Genomic DNA, 17,622 nt, shown 5'->3' with positions numbered 1-17,622 from the left:
TAAGCTCAGTAATAACTCTTCATTAGTTCAGAGAGGGCTGAAAGGGAATGAAAGGATTGCTGTGTGTGATTCTCCTGCTGAGCTTAACAACGTTGTTCCTGATTCGTGTGATAAATGCTTCATATACGTTTGTACTTGTCACTTACCTTAGAATTGCAGCTTTGTCACTGAGTTGGGAAATTGCACTGGATCTACTGTATGTGCACAGTACATTGAGTTAAATTACTATGGAGAAAGATGTGAGCAATATGTGAATTGCAGGTCAATCAATGAAAACCATTTTCAGAGGCAGAGCTACTGTGGAAGCAGAAATAATAATATTAGTTAAGATTTTCTGAGAGCAAATTATGTTAGTTAGAAAACTGTGATGCTGACAACATTATGATGAACATTTGTTTTACCTGCACAGTGATGTAAACCAGAGGTGTTGTTGCCTTTTTATTTTCTGAGAGTTTCAAACTCAGGACCAATTCATGCTGATTTTAAAAATTAAACAATATTTGAACTTTATCACTAATAGTATTTCCTCCTTATCTAATTAGGAAACATTTTCATCAGTAAAACTTGGATGTACTGTACTTTAAGTTAAACAGTCACGCACAAGGGGACTGTTCCCTATTTTGTAAAATCAGAATGTGTGACAACAATCTTGGATAATTAGACTGAAATGTTTTCACCTCTTGATTCATTCAGCCTGACGTCATGTTCATGATCAAGCTATTGTATGTTGTCCATCCCGCCCACTTCGTTTTCCGTCAACATGGAAGCTAGATAAAGGTTGTTAGGTGCAGTTAATGTTTTTCACAATGATCAAACAAATATTTCAACACAAGATTTGTTATTTCTATAAGTCGACTTACAATGATCGATGATAACCCCGCCTACAGAGCTCTGAAAAAAATACTACAATTCAAATACTACACAGTTGTTGTTGAAATCCCTACGTTGGCCAGGAAACTGCTTGTGTGTATGTATGTGTGCCTATTTTTATGCCTTTGTATGAGTGAGATGTATTGCTCTTTCTTCCATCATCAATTATGTCATTTTTAATACCCTTAAGCAAGGCACTTAACCTGCCAGCTGCTCCAAAAGCAGGATCATTTGTTTGAACCTCATTGTGAATGTACAGTATCAGATGAAACAGTGCATGTGTGGATTTCAGTGCTGCAACAATGTGTGTTTAAGTGTTTGTTTTCATCCTTTGCTTGGTATGTACTGTAAAGGCTCAGACGGGCTTCCAAGTTGAGGCCAGTCAAATGTGGTAAGAGTGTTTTTCACATACGTATTTTTCCTTGCAAACCTGATTATGTCCTGTCGCCTTTCCACTTTTGGCTGACTACAAATAAGGTATTAGAAAGAAATATATGTAACTTTGTAAATAACCCTACATCCATGAGACAAGTGAAAACCTACTGTAGCTTTCCACCCCAAACCTCTCTCAGCACATGCTGTAGTCTGACTCCCTGATGTCAGTTTCAGTGGCTCCCCTGGAGACTAGATCTAAAATCAGTCACTCTGCGGGGTCAGAACAAAATGGAGCCAACTTTCTGCTGCACTATTATTTATAGATGGCCCTGTGATCGCTCAGCTGCAGCAACGGCAGCATCACACACAACCGGGTGACTGAATATGTATATGTTTGTGTATCCTTACTGTGTTTGCTGTTTGTCTGGGATAAAATAGGAGTAAACATTTTGATGATTGCATTTAACATATTGACCTAGTGGCTCTATCGATAATATAACGATAGGACAGGTTAAATGGGGCGTTGGGAGCTTACATAGGCTTGCTTGAGATCCAGACAGTTGTTGTTTCCTGCCTGACTCGCATAATGGCTCTAGGGACGGCAATGTCAGTCTGTCGGTCTGTTGGTCACTTTGGTCACTTTGGTCCAAAGGAAATATCTCAACAGCTGTTTAATGGATTGCAATGACATTTTGTATTGTAGCATTGGGTGGAATAATAATAATACATTAGACTTATATAGCGCTTTTCTTGTAATTCAAAGACGCTTGGTATGTACATGGTACACACACAGTCCTGCCTGCTTGATGGAGAGAGTAGACCAAGAGAAAGTCGCAAAATTAAAAGACACTGTAATGCTCTGTAAATTTGAAGCCAACTGTACAGTGGGTTGATGATTTTTCCGTGGTTTGTCACTAGTTTGTAATCTAGTGCTAATTTAAAAATCTTGATGAGTGCAGCTTTAAGGACTATTTTCCCATTATGACAAGATATGTGGAGAAATATTTTCTCTCCTTGTGACAACAATGCATTGCTGCACTATTGCTATCAAAGTGCTGTCCTATGAACACAAAAACACATTGGAACAACCACCAGGGCTAAGTGATGCTACAAATGTAGAGGTGCTTTAAGCAGATGTGGAGAAGCATAAATACCCATAATTTCCTCATGCATGTCATCGGTTAAGTGTCCAGAATGTATTCAGCTGTTATCCTGGGTGCAGTACCAAGAACTTGGAAGTTAAGCTCAGAGCAATATATTGTCCCATTGATGTTGAAAGTCCGACCAGGAACTCAATCTCTCCTATGGAGATTTTTTGAGAAGGGATATCTTCCCCAGAAAGGCAGAGGTGAAAAGATTTATAAAATGTTTTACTCTAGCTGATATACTCTCATCTCAGCTGGATTTCCCCTCAAGCAGGTGTAAGAGCAAGCAACTAGAAAATAGTTGTTCTACTTCGCCAAGGAAAAGTTATTGTAAGTTTCATTACAAAGTAAAGCCTCTATGACGTTCAGATTTCATAAAAAGAGCCACAAACTAAAACATATCACAGACATTGGGGATGATTGTAGACCTTGATGTATTGTTTGTAAATATTGAGCATTGTAATTGAGTCTCCTTGTATTCATTTTATATTCAGTTTAATTTTGTGTCTGAATTTTGCTCACACAGTTTGAAACTTTGGCTTAAGTATGTCTCCAGTTGTTTATTCTTGTGTCTATGAATAATTGATCTGAGGTTTTTTGGAGACATTATCTGTTACGTTTGCACTCGGGGCCTGAGTCTGGCGCAACCCCCCACGGCTAACACTGGCATTTTATCTTCTGACCTTTGATTTTATTTATTTTTTTGCCTTTATTTGACAGTGTAGAGACGGAGACTAGAAATTAGGGGAGAAAGAGGGGTGTGACTTGCAACAAATGTCCAAAGGCTGAAATCGAACCCAGGACGTTGTGGTAATGTGGCATGCAATGTAGTGCCAACTCAGCTACGAAGGTGTTCCATTTGTTGATATTTTTAATGTTGCTTCTGCTGTAAATGAAAAAGAAAAAATGCTCCAGGGCTTTGTTACTGTCACCTAAATCCAACCCGTGTTAACTGTGACTGTGTTGTCACTTCTTATCTGCTTTTTAGTGGCTGGTAGGGTTGAGCAATTCTCTGCCAGGCCCTGTCTCCTGGTTGCCACGTCCTTATTGTCTGCAGAGGCACAAAAAGACCTTGTCATGACAGTGTTCATCAGCAGCTGCTCAAATGCACCATGTAATTTAAACAGCCTTGCTGCGAAGGTGTGAGTTTTTGTTAGAATCAAAGTCGCAGGTGTTGAACGGATCTAAAACAGAAATGTAATTTATGTTTCTTTTTTTTAATGGTTTTTCAAAATTGAAGACAAATGCAAGAAAATAAATTATGTGAAAAATGTATCATATATAGCAGGTCAAAATTTGTACTTAACTTATCTCAACATCTACCTGACTGATCACCATGACATTTTGTACAGACATTCATGATCCACAGATGACATTTTCTAATGACTTTGGCAATCTTCTGACTTTTCATTTAGCTCTATAATCTGAATTAAAATGTAATTCAGTCAAATTTTAGGAATGTCAAATAATCTCAGCTAGTAAATTACAATTTTTATAAATTCAGATGGAAATAAAATGGGAAGTGTGCAAAACAGTTAACATTGTTTACATTTCTGTAAATGTACCAAATTAAAAATAACAAAACAAACATTTTGTCACATATACTGAGTGGTATCTTACTATACAGAAAGTTCAGTCAGCCAACTCACATTGAATTAATTAGAATACAGGTGCAAAATATGTACAGTGTGGATATTTAGCATATGGATGGTTGGATGGATTAGTACAAGACACATAAAATATATATATTTTATTTTATATTTTATTTTATATTTAACATCTTCTTTCACCCCCCATTGTTTTGCGTTGGCAGCAGATATCAGACTCGAAACCACGGCACATATAGCCAAATAAATCTTCATGGCTAGATACCAATAGAGGTAATTAAAAACATATATATTTTTTTTTGTTATTTGGGTGAACTGACCATTCAACACAGGTAACATTTGTGAAAATATAGACTGTGTTGCATTGGCATTAACTTCCCAAGTGCACACTGCCTTTGTCAAACTAGTGCAATTCTCTTTACAGCTGCCCACGCTGTGGGATCCGATGGAACCTGTCTCCAATATCCTGTGATTAGTTGTGTTGTCTTGTGGGAAAACATGTCCACCTTTCTTTCTGGTTCAGTGCTTCTGTTTACATCTACCTACTAACATATTGTGTTCAGCACATCACACCTCTGCCAGGGAACGTCAGCACAGGAAAAATACAAAGTCGCAGAGAGCTCAAATACATTTGTATGCAGCAACACGTCCGGCTGGACATGTATATAGTAACAATCACCAACTATAAGAAAGAGAGAGGGAGACATAGATGAAGAGCTGGTGAGTCTCATCCCTCCTCTCAAGTCTGAACATGTACAGGGCTTTCTATTCCCTGAGCTCCATGCCTCTGCTTTTGATCTTGTCAGCTCTGTGCGGCTCTCTCGGACGGGTCACTGGATGAGAGCTTTGGGCCTGGCACCTCCACAGGGAAGAAACCTGGACCTCAAAGAGAGGTCAGAGAGAGAAACTCAAACCCAGGGTCCTCGGGGAGAGAAGACATACTGCTTATCAGAGGCTTATCAAGCCATGGAGGGTTATATGCACAGTCAGGCCTCTGAGAATTGGTATTAAAACTGAAGCGGAAAGAGAGAGAGCGAAAGGGAAGGGAGGATGAGGGATTGGAAGAAGAGAGTGTGATGGGTCAGCAAGGGGAGGTTGGGTTTCTGAGGGAGAGAATTAAAGAGATTAGTTTTAGATGAGCTGAGCGTCATTGTCATCAAGCTAAACACAGAGACAGAACAGAGAGCTCATTTTTTGGGATAAGATTATACATTTTTTTTTACTCTTCAGGGTATTTCATTTTTATTAAATGCTCTGATGCTCATCAAGAAATCCAATATGATTTTAGAGCCTCACAAGGACTAAAAAGGAGAAAACGTATCAATGTGTGAATTTTACATGTTCCCCGTCTTTAGTTGGAGTACCTCCCATGTTCCAAAAATATGTGGAGAAATGTTCACAGAAAATGAAAAGAAAAGTGACTTTGTTAAAGGCAATGTAATATGTCTAAATGGTCACAGGACTATATAGACAAAGAGATCTGCACGTTCATTTCTGGTCAGTTTTACCAACTAAGTACTCCCAAAAGTATTCTCAAATTCATAATTTGAATGTCTTTTTAGTACAATCTGTCTTTAAAACACAGAAACCACAGCCATAGGAATGAAAACAGACGTCTGCTCATTCCATATCACCATTATTTTTCCTTTTTCTTCTTCTTTGACATTCGGGGAGCAAACGGTTAAATTACCTTCCTCAGCTGTCGGCTGTCTGCATGAATGTGTGTTTGCCCTCCAATGGACTGGAAACATGTTGAGGATGTTTGCTTGGCTTCTATCCTGTAGACAGACTTCAGCTTGCAATGATAAGATTAAATACAGTACATTATAGGGAATGAGTGTTCTTCATTAAATTCTGTGATCCAATATTAAGGATCTAATATATTCAATGAAGAGGCAAAGGCCAAATATGAAGACATCCTCAGATTCAGACCTTTTTCTTCAGAATCAAAAGTAATCCAGTTGATTTCAGTGTGAACAGGACCTACTGGTAACCAAAGCAGCACGACTTTTCATGATGCAGATTTGCCAAAAATATAAACAATTTGCCTAAAAGACTAAAACACAAAGCCATAGATGGTTTCCAGTTCAATATTCAAACATTCAGCAAGGTTTCTCTTCAATAACATTTGACCAGATTTGTTGTTCAGTGCAAGATGAAGCGTAACTGATGTCCCCCAGGTGTTATTCTTTTATTTTATGATCCTATCTTGAAGCCTGGCACCTTGTAAATCTTCACAGTAGACAAGAAACTGAAAAGCTGAAGTTAGGTCACAAAAGTGCATTCAACGCGGTCAAGACATTCAGTTACTTTTCCTTTTTTCTTTTTTAATTTTTGTCAAGACTGCCTGTCAATAAATTATTATTTTTTGATTACATTATATTAAAATAACTTGGGTCCCCGCCTATTAATTTTCCACTACTAATTTCTGCTTGGATCATTCATTTTTGTCATTGTTAGCATGCTGAAATTTAGCACAAAGCACCGCTGTGCTTAAGTACAGCCTCATGTAGCCATTAGCATGGCTATAGACTCTTGTTGTGAAAAATAGATTACGCTGATAGGGCGAAATAGCTTTGGCTCAGGAGGTAGAGTGGTCTTCTAGCAAACAAATGTTGCTGTGTGTTGTAAAACGCTGTGAGTGGTCGGTAGACTAGAAAAGCACAATGTCCATTTACCACTTACATACATTAGCTTTGTGCTACACCACTAAAAACCAACATACACTCTGAACGTGAGGCAATCAAAACCATACTCAACGTGGCATCTAAACCTCTGCAAACTCTCTCATGTTTCTCCATTTGGCAGAGGGTTAATAGCAATTCTGACTTAGACAACGTGTATGTGTGTGGGTAAGACTCTGCAATTCTGTGTTGCCCCTCATGATGAAATAGACTATTGATCCTCTGAAGCATGACAGAGAGCAGCTCATACTCAGAAACGCAGACACACAGTTAGCTTTTTTAGCCTGCACTAATGATACCTGAATGGCTGTAGCTAAAAGATGCGACCATAACTGTATTTGGTCCAATTATATCTTCTTTCCAGCTGGGAAACTGAAGTATATATTGTGCTTAAAGAAACCAGCCAGAGAAAAAAAATGCCTTACAGATACACAGATGTGAACATCAAATTGCATCAATATCAAGATAGGAAGAGTGGATGCCTTGGAGTCCTGCGGGGAAAACAAACATTGTCTTTGCAGTGCACCAAAAACTCAAAATAGAGATATCATTTCATATCCCCCACACTGGAAAAAAGATGCAGTTACGGCTCTGAAGCTTTTCAGAAAAAATGTTTAAGTTTGAAATGTTTTGATGAAACAGGAATTCAAAGTTGACCAAAGAGTGCCAGCGCTGTCTTCCTCAGTTGCAACAGCTTATCCCAGTGTGTTTCTGTTGGTTGGCTGCAGGGTTTGGGGTTTTACAGAGCTCACTGTGCTTAATCCAACATGCTAACAGAGGCAGTCACACCAGAAAATCCTGTAACTGCACGCCTACACTGCAGTCTTATTCCAGTCAGACCCTTTCTATTTTCTACTTGATGACTCTATTTTGTGTATTTGTCTAGTTTATCCTTCAGGATATATTTATTGTCATTGTTTCATGCTTTATTATAAGTAGTTTGTCAGAAATTATAAGAATATAACAAAGCCTTTACATCTCTTGTGAGCGAGCTTATCAAGGTGCCACATGCATTTGGACATGGACTTAAACATCAACCATTTGCAGATGGTTATGCATAGTTTCCATGTTAAGTTATAAAGAAAAAAAAGAGTGTATAACTACATAGAAATTACACAATACAATTTGAAAAGGAGTAAACTGGTATAGTTGGCCGTTAATCATCCAGTACAGTGTTTTTCTATTTTTTATACTTTTGCTACTAAAATATCTCAAGCAAATACCTGCAAGTATTGTACTATTGCTATGGGTGTGGTGTTTCTGATTTGGTTGTTGTATTATTCCAATGACTGTGTTTGACTAATGTATTATCACCTGTCAAAGCCACATCCAACTGGCACACCAACTGAATCGGCAATAGAAATAAAACAATTTTAAAGTTAGATTAAATCATTTTAAATGTGTTAAATCTATTTATTTTTTGCACACTTTTAGCAACACCATCATTCATTCCACCAGACCAATGAAAGTGGAATATTCAATCTTTTTTAGCTTTGTTTTTGTCTCTACCAACTCCTGAGGGAAATATGTCTCTTCAACAGCTTAATGCTATGTTTACCAGATAGTCGCTAACTGTCTGTCTGCTGTATGGTGCTGAGCAGGTAGTGCACAGTGGGGTTTTAGAGCTTTTTCTCTAAAAACGACAATGAGTGCTGTGAAAATAAACCAAAACAGGAAAGTTGTGGCACAGACATATATACAATGAGCTTAAAACTACAAAAGCTCATTTTAAGCTGAGCGGAGCTGCAGATTCAGGTGGTAATTCTCTGTAGTTTCATCACTACGAGCGACCCTTTTCACATCAGTTACTGTTGCTGAACTATAATTGAACAGTAAGGACTGTTTCTAGAAATTCTCCTGCCCTCATAGAGACCCTTAATCGGTTTGAAACTACCTGCTTTAAAAGCGTACAGATCCACACAGATAAGGTTTTATTAAATGAGACCAACAAATGTCATCTGACTGAGAGAAAGCACATAAGCACAGTTTTTGACAGAACTAGTGTTTAAGCAAATGGTTTAAATCAGTAATTACAATGCACCATTTTGGTAAAAGAGGCACTCACCTGAACATAATTTCCTAACAACCATGTCACATGTATCCGTTATTGGGGCTAATTGATACCTGCTGCAAATATAATCAGCACGAGCAGAATGGAGCTCTAATTGTTAGATGCCACAAAGTAACCACAGAATTGAATACTTATTTCATATATTTTACCGACCCCGGATCAGCGGTAGACGATGGATGGATGGATGATTCCAGCACAAATTCCAGGCTGTTTTAAGAGTATTAAGATGTAAGTTCAATTTTCCCTCATGAAGCTGGCATTTCCTATGAAAATATAGTCTGTGGTAGATATTCACAGATATTTTATAGGTTGAATCTTTCTGACAGTAAAGCTATGTGATAAACATCCATTACTGCAGATAAGACTGCAATAAGTTTACTTTTGCCTCTATCTCGTAATATTACACTGGCATTGCAAGTAGATAAGGCTGGAATAAAGATGAATTATTTACACAAAGTGAACCATCAAAACACTTTGCCAATGAGAGAGCCAACAGGTGCAGAAGGGCGGTAAAGGTCATTTTTCGACGTGATTATGTTTTAACTTTCATGTTCCCATCATCAAAAAGTCTCAAGTCATTAATCAGTATTCAATGCAGCAGCGGCACAACAAATCAACCAATCATAATTAGCGTCCGCATCGTTCAAAAGGGTTTCATCTTGTTCCTCTGTTGCTACTAATATGAAACCTGCTGTTGGAAAGCACTAACTTTTGCTAAAGGTATGACTGAGCAGGATGTTAATAAGCAAAAGATGGTTGGCCATCTTGTGACTGTTGAAAAGGCATCATGCACTTGCACTCAGTCTATCTTCCAACATCTCGGTTCTTCCCTTATGAGAGATGTCAGATCTAATGGGAGCCAATATAGGCCAATGGTTAATGCATGACAGACGGTACTTTAGACTAATGGCAGCTGCATAGTGTAAAATCAGATGAGAAAGGGTAGCAACAGGAAAAAATAGTAGAAAATAGTATAAGACTGAGCAGATGTGATGTGAAAAAGTTTTGAATGGAGGGGGGGGGTCACATTTGTATATTAGTAAAAATGTGTTATGTCTCACATTTAAAGCCTTTCTTGGCAATAGTAAAGTGGACATCAGGGGCAAGTGGCCTGAGAACTGAGGAGCAGAGACAGGAACCTCCTGCAGACGACCCGGGGATTTGAGGTCAGGAAAGGTAACCAGTCACTGAAGACCCGACTTTAGGTTGGACTCATGGAGAGCTGAACACGAGGCCGGTGACAAATCTGGGAGGTCCGGCTGGGAGGTCCGACTGGGCGTCGGCGGACACTGCCCAGGGTCTTATATGGTGTTGGCAAGTGTGGCCAATGGCTGTGGTTCTGGCTGTTGAGCAGGCTGTGTCAGATGGATGAGCCGGTGGAGCTAGGCACAGGAGACAGCGGAATCACTACCACAGGAGACTCTGGGTCACTGAGTTTAGGATTGACGTCTATGAGACCCACGCTTCCCTCAAGGGGCTCCGACCCCTAGATACCTCAGGTTAAAGGTCAAAGTCTTCAGGGACAGGATATGACAGGAGGCTAGCTGGTTGGGAGTCAGGAGCAGGCAGCAGTATAGAAGACTGGAGCGAAAGCTGGAAAGTAGTGCGCCGAGGTGCAGGCTGAAGGATAGCATTCTTGTAGCTAGCAGGCTGCAGACACAAGAACCCAAGGCTAATTGACAAGAGTGGAGGAAGGCTGCTGACAGTCTGGAGTTGAGACTGGTGGCTGGCTGAAAGAGAAACAGAATGGATACTAGCAGACAGGGATATAGGCAGAGGGCTAGCAGGCTGGGAATCAGGTATGTTTCAAATGTCCTTAAGCCACCCTGGTAAAGAGTACTCAGCCATGGCTTTGCGGTAGCTTTCCGACATGCCATCTTCAGGGCAGCCTCTTTGTACTCCCTACAAGTTGCTCTTTTCCACTCACCATACAAGCAGTTGAGGTGGCCAGTAGGCTACTATCACAGTTAGTAATATAAAAGAGGAACTGGACCCAAATGCAGACAGTAGAGGCAGGAGCAAAGTGGTTTCTTTGATTCATTAAAGAAAAGGCTTACAGAGGCCAAATGAAGCAGTAGGTCTGGCAGGCAGGTAACAAGAAACAGGGAAAACAGGGAAACAACTTACTGAGAAAACATGACACGAGGAACAATAAACACTAGGAACAATAAACAAAAACACAAGGAAAAGTGGCAGGAACGCTAGTCCTGGATGTACTAACTGGCCCAAGGAGAGCGGAGTACAAAGACTAAATCGACATGGAAAGGAGAGTTATCACGAGGGAAGGGGGACTGCAGGGCTAATGCGAGACAGGTGTACCTAATCAGGGCGGGGCAGACAATCAAAAAACTGAAGTGAAGTATTCTGAAACGTGAGGAGAGGTGAGTACCAAAATAAAACAACAAATACTAATGAAACTTATCATAATATACTGTCATACTACCCTCTGGGTCTTACGTGGAGCTTTGGGGAACAAAGCTGGGATCCAGTTTACAAGGTGAATCTTATTGGCCAGGATACTACTCTGAATGAAACGTATGACCTAGGAGGATGGCATATCATGACACATTATGGTGATGTGATATCCGTCCACTCCAATCTCCTGGGTGTGCCCAAATCATAGGTTTCAGGTTGCTCTGGGGTGAGCGGATCAAGGTGCTGGTGCCCTGGACCACTTCACATTTACAAAGGTAACAGATAGTAAGTGGGTGTTTGACAAATAACCTGCATTAGAAACCGTGTTGCAGCCATGTAGCCAGAAAAAGAGTGTGTGATGGGTGTGGTGGGGGTTGAGTGGGAGTGAGCAGGAAATATTCACGACTCACAAACTAAATGACTTTAAGGAAACCTTTTTACACAGCAGCATTCATCAAGTGTTAATGAACAGCTGAAAGGGTACAAATGCAAATGCAGGGCCTGGGAATGGGAAAAGAGAGATAGATGGAGAGATGGAGAGACGGAGAGCGAGAGAGTGAGAAAAACTATCATCGCTGTGATAAATGAGGGTGGTGGCAGAAGCCCTCAGGCGATCACTCAGTCACTGAGACAGGCTTCTGTGGCCCTAACTTCATTATCATGACACAGTCACATCAACACACTCCTTCAGATAAGAGCACAGCAGAACTCGGCTCGAGAAAGGATCAGTTTAACTGGTCGGGGTCCAGTGGCTTGTCACAGATAGAGAGGATGGCTTGGTTTCTATTCACGCTTCACAAACCTGTCAACACTTCTGGTTCGTTCTTTGGAAATGTTGACGTACTGCATGTCTGGGTTATATTGATATTAGCTTCTTCTTCTTTTTATATCATAAATTATGATAATTTCTTATAAATAATTAATTTGTTTTTATTATCAGAAAGGAACATACAGCATCCTGGTAAAGCTTGCCCCATACTGTTTGGAAAAGTAAAGGAATTCAGATAGAAAATAATAAAGATCTCTAAAATAATGCCTTTGAACATGTATCTGCAAATAAGACCTCCACAATGAGCCTATATACAGAAAGTGCTTGTGGATCTAGAGCACATATTGCCAGGATAACAAGACAATGTGCCTTCCAATATTCATTCACCTCAATGGTTGGGATTGGGTTGAGCTTTAGACAGAACAATTCCTGGTTAAACTGCTTAATATTGATGTTTTGGCCACTTGGGTGCTGCTAAACAAGATAATACAAAATTGACATATAATCGCCTTATACAATTGTTATGGCAAACAGTTGACATACAGTAGACATAACAACATTAGCATTCATCCACCTGATGAATCTAATCTTTATTCTCCTTTAAGCTCTGTTTTGGTCTCCACCCATGCCTAATGGAAATATTTGGCTTGTTTGCTGATAAATGAACCACTGCGGTTCTGGTTTTATAAGAATTCTTTCCTCAGTTTACCTTATTCATATTATAGTAGTCCTGCAATATCATACTACCCTCTGGGTCTTACTTGGAGCTTTGGGGACGAAGCTGGCATCCAGTTTACAAGGTGAACACGGATACTTGGTATTTCTTATTGGCCAGGATACCACTCTGTATTCCATATCAACCCATGCAGAACAGTTCCACTTGACGTCCTTCAAAGAATACAATGCCAACAAACAAGGCCTTGCGCCTTCAGCCATGGTATTTATCATAATTGGAATTCATATCCAATTTTGTACCAGTTGTTTCATCTTTGTCAATTGTGTTCCTCGGTTAATTTTGCTTTACATCGATTCCCATCCTCCTGGGCGATTTGCAGCAATTTGTGTCTGATTACTCCCAGTTTGATTGATGAGGTGCAGTGGCCTTCTGCGCCTTTGGTCTTACAGTAAGACCAGCACAGGTGATACTGTTAGATGTGAAGGCGCCTCACAACGTTTAAAGCTACAGTATGACCATTTGACTCAGAATCAGCAAAAAAACAAGTGTGCTTCACATCCCTCAACAGGAATGATTTGAAGAGGCTTTCAAAAGGTTAAATGGGCTTTGTGTTGCCAGTTTTTTAGTAGCATAACAAACATAAAGGTAATAAGGGGAATAGTTTCCATTGTTGCTAACAAAGCTGTAAATTCTGAGCCCAAAGATAGATTTAGCAGTTAATTGAAATGTGGGAGGTGGGAATATAAAAGGTCCATATCAAATATTTATGCTGTGAATTAGCCTCTTTTCAAATGTGAATGAGAACATTGCATAAAATATGCATGAGAGGATAGGTCATTAAGAAGCAGCTTCCACCATTTTTAGCTCAGTGGGAAAATACATTGAAAGTGAGAAACACAGCGCAAACAAGATATTAGAGGAAACAAATAGTGTTGAACATAAAAAGGAGACAAATTCAATATGCAATATGTATATTTATGTACTGAACACTCACAGAGACCTACGGAGATTTACATGTGTTATTATACATTATATTTTGCTGTCATCTAACCTTCCAGCATAGATGGTGATGAGATGAGATTTCATTTAAACACACCATCATTGATTTCTGACGATGCTGGATACCAAAGGGCCCTGACTAATACCAGAAATGAGCGGTTGTGACAAAACTGCCCCCCCAAATTACTGACATCTGTGCAAAGCAAGAAAAGGTTATCTCAGAAAATGTAATCATCATAAAGCCAATGAGCCATTCAGACCACACAGCTCACTGGCAGTGGAAAGCCAGGTCCAAATTCATTGCTGGTGTTTAGAGCAGGTGTTGTTTGTAAATGCTTAGAAAATTAGAGCACTCTAACTAATACGGGGACTGCAATGTGTGCTGTGTGCACCGTGAAAAGGACTAATAGTGAAATAACTACAGTTTAATTTTAGATTTGCCTTTAAATACTAATATAATAAACATTAAACAATAGTAATTAATGTTCTAATTAGGCAGCAATTGCTACAAGAATAAATAAAATTTAAGAATTACAAAAATAAAAAGACATTAAAGGCCCTATCTTCGTGACGACGTAATGACCAGTGCAAGCAGCACTTCAACTGTTTAGTATTTCCCCGACCTTGAAATTTGCTTTGTCCGTCTGTGTGGTATATTGGTGCCAAGCGCAGTGCAAAGGTGGAAGGCTTCGTTCAAAGGAGGCAGCACAAAGCGCAAGTTTGGTATTTTAGTGGGAATTTGACTTTGCACTGAGAATAGATGTCTGTAAACCACGTCTGTTTCTGCTGCAACGTCAATCTGCTGCCCCTTTGGTGATTTTATTAACAAGAGCAAACCAAATACTGCACAGCAATGATGGAATAATGCTTACATTGAATTAATCCCTTTTCAACCAGTAGTTGCATTTACAGTAAATTGGCATGACATTTTTTGATTTATTAAAAACAGTTTTTGTATGTGATTAAAGCATAAATGCCTGTTCCACCATGTGCAACATCTTAGTTTAGCATGTTAGCATGCTAACGTTCGCCTATTAGCACTAAACATAAAGCACAGCTGAAGCAGAACGTCATTAGTTTTGCAGGTGTGTGGTCATAAACTAAAGTATTGTACGAATTGAAATGTTCAACTCATGATGGTTCTAGTGGAAAAGTTAAAGTAATAGTTCAACATTTTGGGAAATATGCTTATCCAGTATATTGACATGATTTTGATGAGAGAATTAACAACACTCGCACGTTTTTATGGTAAATATGTACTTGGATAAAACAGTATTATGTGACAAGTGACCAGACAATCTCCACACAATCAGCGGCTCAGTTTAAGTTAAGGTCACAACCCTGTGGACAGCAATCCCAAGAGCTCTGAAGCACTCTGGTGAGAGTTAAAAGACCTTTATGAAAGCGTCAGGCCTTTCAGTTGCCCTGACAAAGAATCTCCTGAGTCCAAGTACTGTGGTTCCTCACGTTATAATAAAGGACTTTTAAGGTGCATCAGAGTGCCTCAGATCTCTTGGGATTGCTGACCACAGGGTTAAACGTAAGTAGAACAATCATTGGTTTATCTCCACAATCCCAGTCTTAGTTTCCCTCTTGTGGTGTACCCAGCAGATATACTAATGCTCTCAAAGGATTTAACATTGTTGTTAATCTCATATTCATATCAAAGGTCTGAAGTACTGGAATTAAATGATGGAGGATGTTTAAGGAGGATTTTGAAATCTCGATTTGAATATGATTTGACATGTGCCTAGGTGCCATGGCCTACAACATTAGGTTATGGTTCTTGAAGGAACTTTTGCTCTGTTCATATTATGCATATTTGCAGATAAAAGACCTGACAATTTTTTATCAAACCAATGTTCATTTTCTAAGAGCTTCTGCTTGAGGGGGGAATCTGCTCTAAAACATTTTTCCACTGTTAAAAAGCAGTCATTTTTTTATGTCTGGAGGTGCATGTTTTCAGAACTGGATCAGTTTTCAGAAATCATCATTAGAAAATGTCCAGAGAGAATCTAAAACCAGAGGTTTCTCTCGGGCTGTGTTGATGTTCAGCAGGACAAGGACGTTTGATTTCTATGCTGACTCCAATTGTTAAATATCTAGTTATGTAGGTATATAGGCTCACAGGCGCCCTCTCTCAGTAGCTTAATGCTGCTAGTAGCTGTGTAACTTTGCCAGTTCATGAGAGACATGCCTAAGAGAGACAGTTTGTTTCACTCAGCACTGAATTCATACCAATATGTCCTCTGTATGAACATGGGTTGTGACATGCTGTGTGGTATAACGATCACCCCTCACCCCCGACTGCCACCCCCCACATATACAGTATACAGGGACTGAGAGAAAAGGTTGCAGATACAAATCCGTCTGCTACTTCAGCACTACGGACAGCGCCATGGATTTATCAATACACAGCACAGTTGTGTTCCTGATACTTCAGAGCTATGATCGAGGCCATATTAAGATACGGACCGTATATTCTTGCACAAACCTCAGTCAGATAAAGAATCAATGAGTCAGGCAGACTAAACTAACGTATTCAACAAAACAACCCCTCTGCCCTGCACTCTCTGCACCTATGGGATGGAGGAGGAGGGATGGCAGGTTAACAAGGGGCATGTATTTTTCTAATTTTCCTAACAAGGGGGATGGCATTCCCCTGATGCCCCTTCAAAACGCCTACTAGATGTAATGCATTCTACTGTGCTAAAAGTCACATGATGCACTGAAGAAATAAGTAATCGTGTAACAACGTGACGGAAATTATTTACTCGTATAGAGTTTTTTCTTTTTTAAGAGTCTGGTACAGCAGGGAAGACATGACTAGAGGAAGCCTTTCAAATGTTTGATGAAACAGAAACAAACCCCGTAGGACTTAAATGTTAAATCAGAAAGTTTTGTGATGTTGTGATGCATGAAATTTCAGGTGGGAAGTAAAATGTTCACACATGGAAGAGCAAGTTCCGACACACACACACACACACACACACACACACACACACACACACACACACACACCAACACATGATCGGAAGAAGAGGAGAGTCTTGTTTATCTTTTTGGTTCCAGGCTCTAAGCATGACACTCTTCTACTTCTTTTTACTGATTTCCCTTCGGAGCATTTCACATCCTTCAGTTTATCACAAACATTTAAAGTGAACACATCTGGAGATACATGGTTTCCACTGGACAGGAAGGATATGAAAATTTGTAATCTGAAAATAAACTACAGCTGTCAGACAGATGTAGTGTACTAAAAAGGTACAATATTTACCTCTGATATGTAGTGGAGTACACATATAAGATTGCATAAAATACAAGTACCTCACATTTGTAGATTAATACAATACTTGATTAAATGTACTTAGTTACATTCCACATCTGCATAAAACAACCTTAAAGGGCGATAGATAACATTTTTGAAAAACATTCTTTTTACTAAGCTAGATCAGTAAATTACAAAAACTGCCTACTTTTTAATACTACTGGCTGTTCAATTTAAATTAGGATTATTATGGTTGTTTCTTGCTTTGGACATTAACGTTAGCCAGGCTGCTAGTGGTAGCCATGTTGAACAACGACATATGAACAAGTACATACATCTTCTGATAGAATTTTCTTTTAATGGTCCCACAACACAGAACACAAATTTAGACTCTGTATTTAACTCATCCCAGTATTAGGAGCAGTGGGCCGCTATTAAATTATCAACACCTTGGAAAATATGTTATGAACGTGTCTCTGTTTGTTTTGAAACAAATGCAGCTTGTCTTGTGTTATCGCTAGCGAAGGGACAGTTAAAAAGCTGTCTGTTTCCACTTCAAACCTTTACTATCGCTTCAAACAACTGAGGACAAGCATCATCTCAGACTGAGGACTTTTCCTCAGTTTTCTCTGCATGTGACATAAACAAGAACATATTAACACATACAGACTCAGCAGATACATCGTGTCCTGTCATGCACTCAAGTCTCCCTTGGAAAGTAGCCGTCAGTCGATGGCTTGAAG

The sequence above is a fragment of the Cottoperca gobio genome, chromosome 4, assembly GCF_900634415.1.
Source record: "Cottoperca gobio chromosome 4, fCotGob3.1, whole genome shotgun sequence".
NCBI classification, from domain to species: Eukaryota; Metazoa; Chordata; class Actinopteri; order Perciformes; family Bovichtidae; genus Cottoperca; species Cottoperca gobio.
The sequence above is the reverse complement of the archived record's forward strand: the minus strand, read 5'-3'. Positions refer to the sequence as shown.